The sequence below is a fragment of the Symphalangus syndactylus genome, chromosome 12, assembly GCF_028878055.3.
Source record: "Symphalangus syndactylus isolate Jambi chromosome 12, NHGRI_mSymSyn1-v2.1_pri, whole genome shotgun sequence".
NCBI classification, from domain to species: Eukaryota; Metazoa; Chordata; class Mammalia; order Primates; family Hylobatidae; genus Symphalangus; species Symphalangus syndactylus.
In genome coordinates, this window is record NC_072441.2 from 71,850,178 (window position 1) to 71,862,697 (window position 12,520).

The window sequence follows — 12,520 nt, forward strand, 5'->3', positions numbered from 1 at the left end:
TTTTAAGGATTCAAGACAGTCTTCATGCAAGATTGCACTATTAAACAGGAAAAGGAGAATTTTAAAAATTAAGAATTCACTTAAACATTTTAGATATTGGCCTGATGAGACCTTTTGTAAACCATTTAGATTCACTTGAAGCCTGCTTCCTCCTTTTAAAACTTATTTTATGTTACTTTATTTTAAGGGAAGCAAGGCTTGAAATGCTTTAACGCCCCCTCAGAGACTGTTTTGCTATTACATAGCCCATAAAAAGCAATATTTGGATGATTTAAGGGGAAACGAATCAGAAATTTAAAGGTTCAGTTTTCCTTGTATAACTCAAGTTGTTTTTTTTCTCCCCCTCCAGATTCAGTAGAAATGGCCCTTAGGGTAAAACACATCTTGGATTTTATTAAAACAAAAAATATTATCTACGAACATGGAGATAGTAATGTCTGTTATAAAATGTTTTTATTTTAAAACATTTAGACACTAAATCTTACATTTTCCATGGATTCACAAGGGATTTAACATTTTTCCCAATTTCTGCAGAAGGAACAATTTTCTTGCATCGAATCTGGTCAAATAAATTCTGTGTTTCAGAGCTGGGTGGAAATGTGATCTCAGCTCCCCAGGGGATGTTTTCATGAGGTTTCTCTCAAAAGCTATTTTAGGCTTCTCAGTTACACACCCTGAATGACTGATGATGGTGTAGTCTAGGGTATCTCTGGGACTGGTTGGCAGTATTTTAAATATGGTTATTCCTCATAGATTCAATATTTATTTCTTCTAACATTTAAAATAAGATTTTCATTTAGGCATTGAACTTGTGTGATACAAGCATTTCTAAATGGGTTAATAAGTGGCTTCACCCTCCACTGATATAAAGGAAAAGGGAGTCAACAAATTGCTTTTCTTTCCTCACTCTCCCCTACTGACTGAAACATGAAAATTCTATCATGTTTCTGGGCTGCAAGCTCCTCATCTATAAATGAGAATGTTTAATCTCTGGGATCCCTCCCACAGCTGATGGGCAGTGTTGGCACATAGTAATTATTTGTGAAGTGGTAACATTTGTTTTTATTTATGATCTCACTTCATGGTGAGTATTGGAATATCTTAGTTTTAAATTCCTCTGGGATATCCCATACTCATATTTATTTGGCTAATTATTAATAATCTTTGTAAAAATATATGTACATATCTTCCAGATAGCAGCATGGCATGGTCGGAAGAACCTAGACTTTGACTCAAAGGTCTTGCACTTAAGTCTTGCCTCATTACTTACTAGCTGTGTAATCTTAGGAAATTTTCTTCATTTTTAAAAAAGGTTCAATTTCTTCATCCGTAAAATGGAGATGAAGGTAATACTATTGGGCATAGTTCTTCACTGCAAATAATAGAATCTACTCTAGCTAGTTTAGGCACAAAAAAAAACAAATTATCAAAATATTAAGCAACTCACAGAATCTCCTGGAGGGCAAGAGAAGCAGACTTAGGAAGTATCAGGCCAGAAACAGCATCAAATCACACTGTACAATCTGCTCCATTGAAAACATTGTCACTGCCAATGCTTGGCAACAACTCTGCTTCTTGCAGAGACACTGTAGCTTGCATTGATAATGCTTGGAACTAGATGCCGGGAGCTCAGCCATTGAGCTCCTGTGGTTATGTTCACCTGGATGGACACCATGCATGTCTACCTCCTTGTAGTGTTACCTTCCAAGCTGGGACTCACATGGATGCAAAGACTCATGCTCTGAGGTCAGCAGCAAGGGAGCCTGAAACAGTGAGTTCTGGCCCCACTTTGGGGAGTTACAATGTGGAAAACTCTCCAAACTCATAAAAGATGTTTAGAACATATTAGGCATTCTCAAACTACTCCACCCAGGTGAGAATCAACACCCCAAGTAAGAACCCCTGCACTATGTGTATGGTGATTACTGCCTTTTAAAGCTTGTTTTACTATTTAAAGAAAAACAAGGTAGACAAAGCTTAAAAATAAAAATTGCTAGAAAATCTAGATAAATGTGCTATCTTTTTTATTTTGAATATATATTACATATATGATTATAAAATTTGTATTATAAAAATTCATGATCAGGGAAGAGAAGGCAAAAAAGGGTATTCAAATAGGAAGAAGAGGAAGTCAAATTGTTTGCAATGACATTGTATGTTTAGAAAACCCCATCATCTCAGCCCAAAAACTCGTTAAGTTTTCGGGCGCGGTGGCTCACGCTTGTAATCCCAGCACTTTGGGAGGCCGAGGCGGGCGGATCACGAGGTCAGGAGATCGAGACCATCCTGGCTAACACGGTGAAACCTCGTCTCTACTAAAAATACAAAAAAAATTAGCTGGGCGTGGTGGCGGGCGCCTGTAGTCCCAGCTACTCGGAGAGGCTGAGGCAGGAGAATGGCGTGAACCCGGGAGGCGGAGCTTGCAGTGAGCCGAGATTGTGCCACTGCACTCCAGCCTGGGCGACAGAGCGAGACTCCGTCTCAAAAAAAAAAAAAAAAAAAAACTCCTTAAGCTGATAAGCAACTTCAGCAAAGTCTCAGGATACAAAATCAATGTGCAAAAATCACAAGCATTCCTATACACCAGTAACAAACAGAGAGCCAAATCATGAGTGAACTCCCATTCACAATTGCTACAAAGAAAATAAAATACCTAGGAATACAACTTATGAGGGATATGAAGGACCTCTTCAAGGAGAACTACAAACTGTTGCTCAAGGAAATAAGAGAGGACACAAACAGATGGAAAAAAATTCCATGCTCATGGACAGGAAGAATCAATATCATGAAAACGGCCATACTGCCCAAAGTAATTTATAGATTCAATGCTATCCCCATCAAGCTACCATTGACTTTCTTCACCGAACTAGAAAAAACTACTTTAAATTTCATATGGAACCAAAAAAGAGCCCATATAGCCAAGACAATCCTAAGCCAAAAGAACAAAGCTGGAGGCATCATGCTACCTGACACTACAGTAACCAAAACAGCACGATACTGGTACCAAAACAGATATAGAGACCAATGGAACAGAACAGAGGCCTCAGAAATAACACCACACATCTACAACCATCTGATCTTCAACAAACCGAACAAAAACAAGCAATGGGGAAAGGATGCCCTATTTAATAAATGGTGCTGGGAAAATTGGCTAGCCATATGCAGAAAACAGAAACTGGACCCCTTCCTTACACCGTATACAAAAATTAACTCAAGATGGATTAAAGACTTAAATGTAAAACCTAAAATCATAAAAACTCTAGAAGAAAACCTAGACAATACCATTCAGGACATTGGGATATGCAAAGACTTCATGACTAAAACACTAAAAGCAATGCAGCAAAAGCCAAAATTGACAAATGAGATCTAATTAAACTAAAGAGCTTCTGCTCAGCAAAAGAAACTATCATCAGAGTGAACAGGCAGCCTACAGCGTGGGAGGAAATTTTTGCAATCTATCCATCTGACAAAGGGCTAATATCCAGAATCTACAAAGAACTTAAACAAATTTACAAGAAAAAAACAACATGAAAAAGTGGGCAAAGGATATGAACAGACACTTCTCAAAAGAAGACATTTATGTGGCCAACAAACATGGGAAAAAAAGCTTGTCAACACTGGTTATTAGAGAAATGCAAATCAAAACCATAATGAGATACTATCTCACTCCAGTTAGAATGGCGAACATTAAAAAGTCTGGAAACAACAGATGCTGGCAAGGATGTGGAGAAATAGGAACGCTTTTACACTGTTGGTGGGAGTGTAAATTAGTTCAACCATTGTGGAAGACAGTGTGGCAATTCCTCAAGGATCTAGAACCAGAAGTACCATTTGACTCAGCAATTCCATTACTGGGTATATGCCCAAAGGATTACAAATCATTCTAGTATAAAGACATGTACACATGTATGTTTATTGCAGCACTATTTACAATAGCAAAGACTTGGAACCAACCCAAACGCCCATCAATGATAGACTGAATAAAGAAAATGTGGCACATATACACCATGGAACACTATGCAGCCATGAAAAAGAATGAGTTCATGTCCTTTGCAGGGACATGGATGAAGCTGGAAACCATCATCCTCAGCAAACTAACACAGGAACAGAAAAACAAACACCTCATGTTCTCACATATAAGTGGGAGTTGAACAATGAGAACATGTCAACACAGGAAGGGGAACATCACATACCAGAGCCTGTCGGGGTTTGGGGGGAAAGGGGAGGGACAGCATTATGACAAATACCTAATGCACACAGGGCTTAAAACCTAGATGATGGGTTGGTAGATGCAGCAAACCACCATGGCACATGTATACCTATGTAATAAACCTGCACGTTCACCACATGTATCCCAGAACTTAAAATTTAAAAAAATTCATGAAGTACAGAAAAATTGTAGAGAAGAAGTAAGTGCCACCCAGTAATTCTACCAGCCAACAACTACTCTTACCATTCTGGTTCATATCCAGCCAACTATCCAATGTAGATATAATTATATATACATTAGACCTATATACCTATATCATACATATATACAATTTTATTTATATATTATTATACACACAATAATTACATGTGATATTTTATTTTTTAATTAAATTAAATTAATTAATTTTTTTTAAGATGTTGTTTTGCTCTGTCACCCAGGCTGGAGTGCACTGGTGAGATCTTGGCTCACTGCAACCTCTGCCTCCCGGGTTCAAGCGATTCTCATGCCTCAGCCTCCCAAGTAGCTGGGATTACAGATGCATGCCACCATGCCCAGCTAATTTTTGTATTTTTTGTAGAGACAGCATTTCACCATGTTGGTCAGGCTGGTCTTGAACTCCTGGCCTCAAACGATCTGCCTGCCTCGGCCGTCCAAACTGCTGGGATTACAGGCGTGAGCCGTTGTGCCTGGGCCTCAATTTTAAAAATTTAAATAATATATCACGGCCATATTTTCATGCCAATAAATACTGATCAACATTATCACTTTTAATGGCTGCATATTGTGCTGTTATATGAATATAAAATACTTTTTTCACTAATCACACATTCACAGGTAGTTTCCAGATTTTTGCTTTTAACAAGAGAGTTATGATGATTATCTGTATAACCAAATACATACTTGGAGTAATTCTTTTTTTTTTTCTTTTTAATCTTTTTTTCTCTAACCTTGTCTTCATCCTTTATTTCATTAATTTGATCTTCAATCACAGATACCCTTTCTTCCACTTGATTGAATCAGCTATTGAAGCTTGTGCATACATCACGAAGTTCTCATGCCATGGTTTTCAGCTCCATCAGGTCATTTAAGTTCTTCTCTACACTGTTTATTCTAGTTAGCCATTCATCTAACCTTTTTTCAAGGTTTTTAGCTTCCTTGCAGTGGGTTTGGACATGCTCCTTTAGCTCAGAGAAGTTTGTTATTACTGACCTTCTGAAGCCTACTTCTGTCACCTTGTCAAAGTCATTCTCCATCCAGCTTTGTTCCGTTGCTGGCGAGGAGCTGCGATCCTTTGGAGGAGAAGAGGAGCTCTGGTTTTTAGAATTTTCAGCTTTTCTGCTCTGGTTTCTCTCCATCTTTGTGGTTTTATCTACCTTCGGTCTTTGATGGTGGTGACCTACAGATGGGGTTTTGGTGTAGATGTCCTTTTTTTTTTTTTTGATGTTGATGTTATTCCTTTCTGTTTGCTAGTTTTCCTTCTAACAGTCAGGTCCCTCAGCTGCAGGTCTGTTGGAGTTTGCTGGAGGTCTACTCCAGACCCTATTTGCCTGAGTGTCACCAGTGGAGGCTGCAGAACAGCAAATATTGCTGCCTGATCCTTCCTCTGAAAGCTTCGTCCCAGAGGGGCACCCACCTATCTGAGGTGTCTGTCAGCCCCTACTGGGAGGTGTCTCCCAGTTAGGCTACACGAGGGTCAGGGAACCACTTGAGGAGGCGGTCTGTCCATTCTCAGAGCTCAAATGCCATGCTGGGAGAACCACTGCTCTCTTTGGAGCTGTCAGACGGAGATGTTTAAGTCTGCAGAAGTTGTCTGCTGCCTTTTGTTCAGCTATGCCCTGCCCACAGAGGTGGGGTCTATAGAGGCAGTAGGCTTTGCTGAGCTGCAATGGGTTCTGCCCAGTTCAGGCTTCCTGGTCACTTTGGTTACCTACTCAAGCCTCAGCAATGGTGGATGCCCTCCCCTAGGCAGTCTGCCGCCTTGCAGTTTGATCTCAGACTGCTGCGCTAGCAGTGAACAAGGCCCCGTGGGTGTGAGACCCACCAAGTCAGGCATGGGAGAGAATCTCCTTGTCTGTCAGTTGCTAAGACCTTGGGAAAAGCTCAGTATTTGGGCAGAAGTGTCCTATTTTTCCAGGTACAGTCTGACACGGCTTCCATTGGCTAGGAAAAGGAAATCCCCTGACCCCTTGTGCTTCCCGGGTGAGGTGACACCCCACCCTGCTTCAGCTCGCCCTCCATGAGCTGCACCTACTATCCAACCAATCCCAGGGAGATGAACCAGGTACCTCAGTTGGAAATGCAGAAATCACCCATCTTCTTCATCAATCACACTGGGAGCTGCAGACCGGAGCTGTTCCTATTTGGCCATCTTGGAATGGAGTGCGTTGCTGTTCCTATTCGGCCATCTAGGAATGGAGCCTGTCCTTTTTTTTTTTTTTTTTTTTTTTTTTTTTTGTGATGGAGTCTCTCTCTGTTGCCCAGACTGGAATGCAGTGGCATGATCTCGGCTCACTGCAACCTCCGCCTCCAGGGTTCCAGCAATTCTTCTGCCTCAGCCTTCTGAGTAGCTGGGACTACAGTTTCCCACCACCACGCCCAGCTAATTTTTGTATTTTTTTTTAGTAGAGATGGGGTTTCACCATATTGCTCAGAGCTCCTGAGCTCAGGCAGTCCACCTGCCTCGGCCTCCCAAAGTGCTGGGATTACAGGTGTGAGCCACCACGCCTGGCCAAGTAATTCTTTATGATGAATTTGTAGAACTAGAATCACTGCTGTTTCAAAGTATAACAACTGAAAAGACTTTGATACATGCAGCCAAATTAGCCTCAGAAAATTTGTAACAATTTCTACTTCCACAGCATTTGCATGTCTATTTCCCCATATTATCACTGACACTAAGTATTATCGACGTTTGTTATTTTGATTAATTTGCCAGGAGAAAAATATTTCATTAATATTTAACTTGCATTTCTTTATTTACTGTTTGCATATATTTCATACAAATTTATTTTCCATGTATATTTCTTTATTTGTGAGCTCCGTGTTTATATCCTTCATCCACTAATGGGTTGATGTTCACTTTTCATTGGTTTTTAGAGCTCATCATATATAAAGATATTGAATATTTGTCTTCTATATGTCCTCCACATACCTTTTCTTTTGAGTTACATAATACATATAGCAAAGTGTGCAAGTCTTAAGTTTACAACTCCATATGCATATATCACAACAACCACCCAGATCTAGCAAATAACAGTTCTAGTACCCAAGAAGGGCCTTCATGTTCTTCCCCAGTAAATACCTTCCACAGAGGTAACCACTGTCCTGACACCATGGATTAGTATTGCCTCTTCATATAAATGGAATCCTACATGGAAAGGAGCCATTATGTCTGAGAATGTCATCTATGCTGATTCACGAAAAATAGCCCACCTCTCTGAGCTACAATTCACCAATCGGTGAAATGAGGATAATAATAGTACTTTTCTCATATGGTGGTTGTGGAGATAAATGAGTTAATGCAAGTAATTATGTTATAAGCAAATATTAATTTAATGAGGTAATAAAATTCTAGAACAGTGTTTGGCCTGTGGTAAATAGTAATACTTCATTAAGTGTTAGCTACTGGTATTATGCTACTGGGTTACCTTTGCTAATTTTTTATTTAGAGTTTTTGTATTGATAATTGTAAATGAGTTTTGTATTGATAATTGTAAATGAGTTTAGTCATGCCGTGTGTGTGTGTGTGTGTGCGTGTACTAGTCTTGTCTTGTTTTGATATCGAGTTATGCTCATAAATGACACCTTTATCTATGTTCATGTTCATTCCAGAAGTTTTGGAATGACCCTTTACTGCTTGCATCCACCTGAGAACACTACCAAATATGTCACCCAGATACCTCTCAGATCTGCTGACTTCTTCCTCACTGTCTTCTTCACTCTTGTTTCTGCCTCCATCATCATTCTGCTTGTCCGGTGTAATAAGTGATCTCCCCATTTCTAAACATGTACCCCTTCCCGTGGTACTTAGGTTAAAACTCTAAGATCCTTATCATGGTCTACCAGGCTCTTCATATTATGGCCCTGCTTCTCCATCCCTGGCTTGCACCAGGGTTCCTCTCGCCCCCTGCTCTGGACATACTCCCTGCCCAGAAACACACTCCGCTGTCCCTAGCCTGGCCAATCCCTCTACATTCTTTCTCACTGAATCCTTTCCTAATGTGGAACTATCCAACAGACTTCCCTGGGTAATCATTCATCTCACCCTTCACTTTCTTAGCACTCACATAATGTATAATTATGCATGTATTTGTGTGGTTGTTTAATATCTGCCTCTTAGCTCTAGGAGTTACTCCTTTGTTTGCCACTTTAGCTAGCATAATGCTTTGTACATAAGAGTCGCTCACTCAATACTGATGAAATTAGTGAGAGGTTCCCAGTCTTACTGTGGAGACAGATACAGAAACAATAGCAGTGAGAGGAAAAGCCAAAACAGATGTATGAAAACAGATGTTGGGAGCACAAAAAAGGAAGAAACAAACTCCACCTGGGAAACCCTCCCATTAGCAGGTAACAGAAAGAGTTGCTCATTGATTAGCTAACCTCCGCTTGAATGTTATTCTCTCACAGTTGACAATGTTGATGGCACTGTATTGCTGTTTAACACACAGGAAAGGAGCTGGCTCCATACCAGATATTAGGTGCACAAGTCCCAAAGGATTCAAGGAGGCAAACATTCATCTGAACTCCTGGCTCACACACAAAGGACAAAGGCATCTCTGAAGGTGGCAGACGTCTTCTGCACCCACAGTTCTGTTTATTTTCTCCTCCAGTGGAGAGGGTAACATAGGTCAGCTGGAATGGTGCATCCTGATGAATATTTATTGACCCAAAATGTCATGCTGACAGACATGTGGACAGGCAGAGAAAGATTTCTCTTACAGAGGCCTTCCTTCTCTGCTCCCATGGTTCTGACACAGCTGACATTTCCCTACGTGGGTCCTGACTTCTCCAGCTGCTCCTGGGGATGCTGATGTCTCTCTGATGGGGTCACTGAAGACACTATTCCACATTCTTTCTTGGGGGCTGTGCTGCCACTCCAGCCTCTCTCAAATGGCGGTCTTAAGATGTTGGTTTCCCATGCTTCCAGCCAGCACATGCACAATCAGCTAGCCAGTCTCAGTTCCAGTCTCTTTTCCACCAGCTCTTCCCCCTCCTCCTGGATTTCATTGTCAGGGTCATAGGTGGCCAAAATTAACTGTGCATTTTGAAGAGGGAAGCCCTAGGTGACACCCAGAATCATCTTTGTGATTTAAAAAAATGGGTTCTGTTTTTGCTATGAAAAATAGATGTGGGGTCACAAATGTGACCCTTTTCTCTCTTACATTCCTAATATTTTTCTCCATTTTCTGTTTTTTCTTTCCCATTTCTCCCATCAAAGCTTATTTTATTTAATTAATTAATTTCTATTTAAAAAATTTTTTATTGTTAAATATATTGTAAGTACCAAAAAACCATAAAAAGAGAATGTGAAAGTTAAAATAATGGTTTTAAAGGTATAACTCTTGTAAACACTACCCATGATAAGAGAACTTTTCCAGCCACCTCAGAAGCCCTCTACATGCCCATGTCTCTAACATCTCCCCTCTTCCAGCAAAAGTAACCATTGTCCTAACTTTTATTGCAACCACTTCTCACTTTTTAAAAATAGTCTTATCACCTAAGTGTATATTCCTAAACACTTGTTTAGCTTTACCTGTTTTTTAATAAACATCTTTTAAGTGCCTTTTAATCCATAGGCTTCCTCTTCATCTCCTTATTTTTTCTTACAATTTATTCATTGAAAGAAATGGAACACTTAATCTGAAGAGGTTCCTACAGTCTAGAATTAGCTGGTTGCTTCCCCACAGTAAAATTTACTCTGTTCCTTTAGTCTCTGTGTTTCTGATTGTATCTAAGTGACCAATCCAGGTCCTCCTCCTGCTTCTTCTTTCTTCTTTCTTCTTGTTTTAAAGCATTAGGACCTCACTATTAGGTGCTCTTCCTTAGAGGTTATGTGTGTACTCAATGTCTCTCTTTTTGTGACGTTGGTAGTCACTGATGTTTAATAGCTTTGATTTTTTGCAAAATTTGTGAGTCCACAGCTTTCTGATCAATCTTGCACTGCTCTGTAATCTTGTATTTCTCTTTTTCTGTGTCAAAGATCTCACCTTCCTGATGTCTGGGCTTCTGCAGCTTCTTCTTTGTGAAGTAAGCATCAGTAAGATGTTTTGGAGTTTTTACATTGCTGATATCAATTCTGGTTGAGGTGCAATGACAAATTTCTGGTGTGTTCTTTGTAGAGGAACTCGATTGAGGACCAGAGGTCCAGTCACAAGTAGCAACCAAGCCACTAGCCAGCTGCTTCAGGAAAACCACCCTCTTGCTCCTGTGGTGTCCAATGAGGATGATCAGAATGGTCCTGGGGGTGATGCTGGTTTGCAGTTTTCTCATGTGCCAACTGAAAGGTATTTTACCATGGCTCAACTGCTTTTGAGGCACGTCTTCAGTAGGATAATATCTAGGCATTTTGTGAAGTTTAATCACCCAGATACCACCATTCTTGTCACCACTAACTGGTTTTGTAACAGTTGCAAGAAGCTTCTTTTTCTTTTCAATCTTGGATTTAGTGGCTGAGTACTTCCTCTTGTACATGGCCTTTCTGGAATACATGGCAGATCAGGAATATGTGCCAATTCTTCTGACAAGGGCAGGATTTCAGCTGCAATGGGGCTTCCCCTTCTTGGGCTTTTTAGCCCTGAGGTTACCCCTTTCCACTTTGCCACCAGCATTAGCCTTCTTGGCTTCAGGCTTCTTCTCTTTGATATGTAGCTTCTCAACTTTTTCACCCATCATCTTGCAGGATGGGAAAGAGAACTCGAATTTTTGAAATTTAAGTACCCATGTGGTTTTTGTTTCTTCGGTGACACACTTTGCATAGTAAAAACAAAAGGAAACCTTAAAAATTTTAAACTTTTATTTACCAATTTTCCAAAAACTAATTGGTTCCCTAGCATCTTCTGAAGATATCAATTTAGGGTTTTTTTGGCAGGGGGTGGAAGTGGGGATGGGGGCAATTTTATTTTATTGTGGTAATAACACAACATGAGATCTACCCTCAGGAAACTTTTAAGTGTACAAGACCTTATTGTTGCCTGTATGTTCTATATTGTAATGCAGATATCTAGAGCTTATCGTCCTGCTTAACTGAAACTTTATGGCTGTTGATTGATAACTCCCCATTTCTCACTTCTCCCAGTTTGGCTACCACCATTCTATCCTTTGCTTCTATCAATTTGACTATTTTAGATACCTCATATAAGTAGAATCATGCAGTTTTTTTCTTTCTATGACTGGCTTATTTCACTTAATGAAATATCCTCAAGGTTGATATGTTGTTGCATATTGCAGAATTTCCTTCTTTTTAAAGGCTGAATAGTATTCTATTGTATGTATATATCACATTTTCTTTATCCATTCATATTTTGATGGATATCAAGGTTATTTCCACATCTTGGCTATTGTGAATAGTGTCTCAATGAACAGGAGAGTGCTAATATATCTTCAGGATCCTAATTTTGATTATTTTGGATAAATACCCAGAAGTGGGATTCCTGAATAATATGGTATGTGATTTAGTTCAGCTTTTAATTTTTTGAGGAAACTCCATGCTGTTTTTCATAGTAGCTGTAGCAAATTGACTCCCGTCATCAGTGTGGCAAAACTGAAAATCTTGCACTCTGTTGGTTAGAATCAATTTGGTTTTTTAGAGCTGATTTTAAAGTAGTTAAATAGGCAACTACTCATGTTGCACTTTGACATTCCTTCCTCTCTCACACACATCACAGGGAGAGAGAGGATTTAAGGAGAAGAAACCCACAGCCTCTGAGTCAGGGGAGAAGTTAGGCCAGCAAAAATGTTGGGACCCATGGAGGAGCCCAGTAAGCAAGCAAGCAAACCAGCCTCAGAATTGTTCAGGGTGACCTCTCCTCTTCAAGTCAGTCAAATACATTTGTGTCTAAAGAGGATTATGTTGGCCACGCTCTCTTATAGTCAACACATGGGAAGGTATTAAAAAGAGGCCTCTCTGGAGACACTTTGGCTTCCTTTCATAATCAGCATCTGATCCCTTCTTGAGATGGAGCAATTTATCTTCCAATAATTCATGTTCCTATGTTCAACCTCCTCCCCCACCCCATACAGGGAATGTCTGCAAACATAAAATGCTTCTCAAGTCACCTCCAATGCTGATTGGTGTCTCTACTATTT

At 39.9% G+C, this 12,520-nt stretch overlaps 1 long non-coding RNA gene and 1 pseudogene across 3 annotated transcripts in view; one reads left to right on the plus strand and one right to left on the minus strand.

The window, feature by feature from the left end:
* LOC134733871 (uncharacterized) overlaps positions 1-12,520 on the plus strand; it is an 88,272-nt gene that overhangs the window by 63,319 nt on the left and 12,433 nt on the right. The window lies entirely within an intron of this gene.
* Positions 10,307-11,107, minus strand: LOC134734030 (large ribosomal subunit protein eL6-like; annotated as a pseudogene).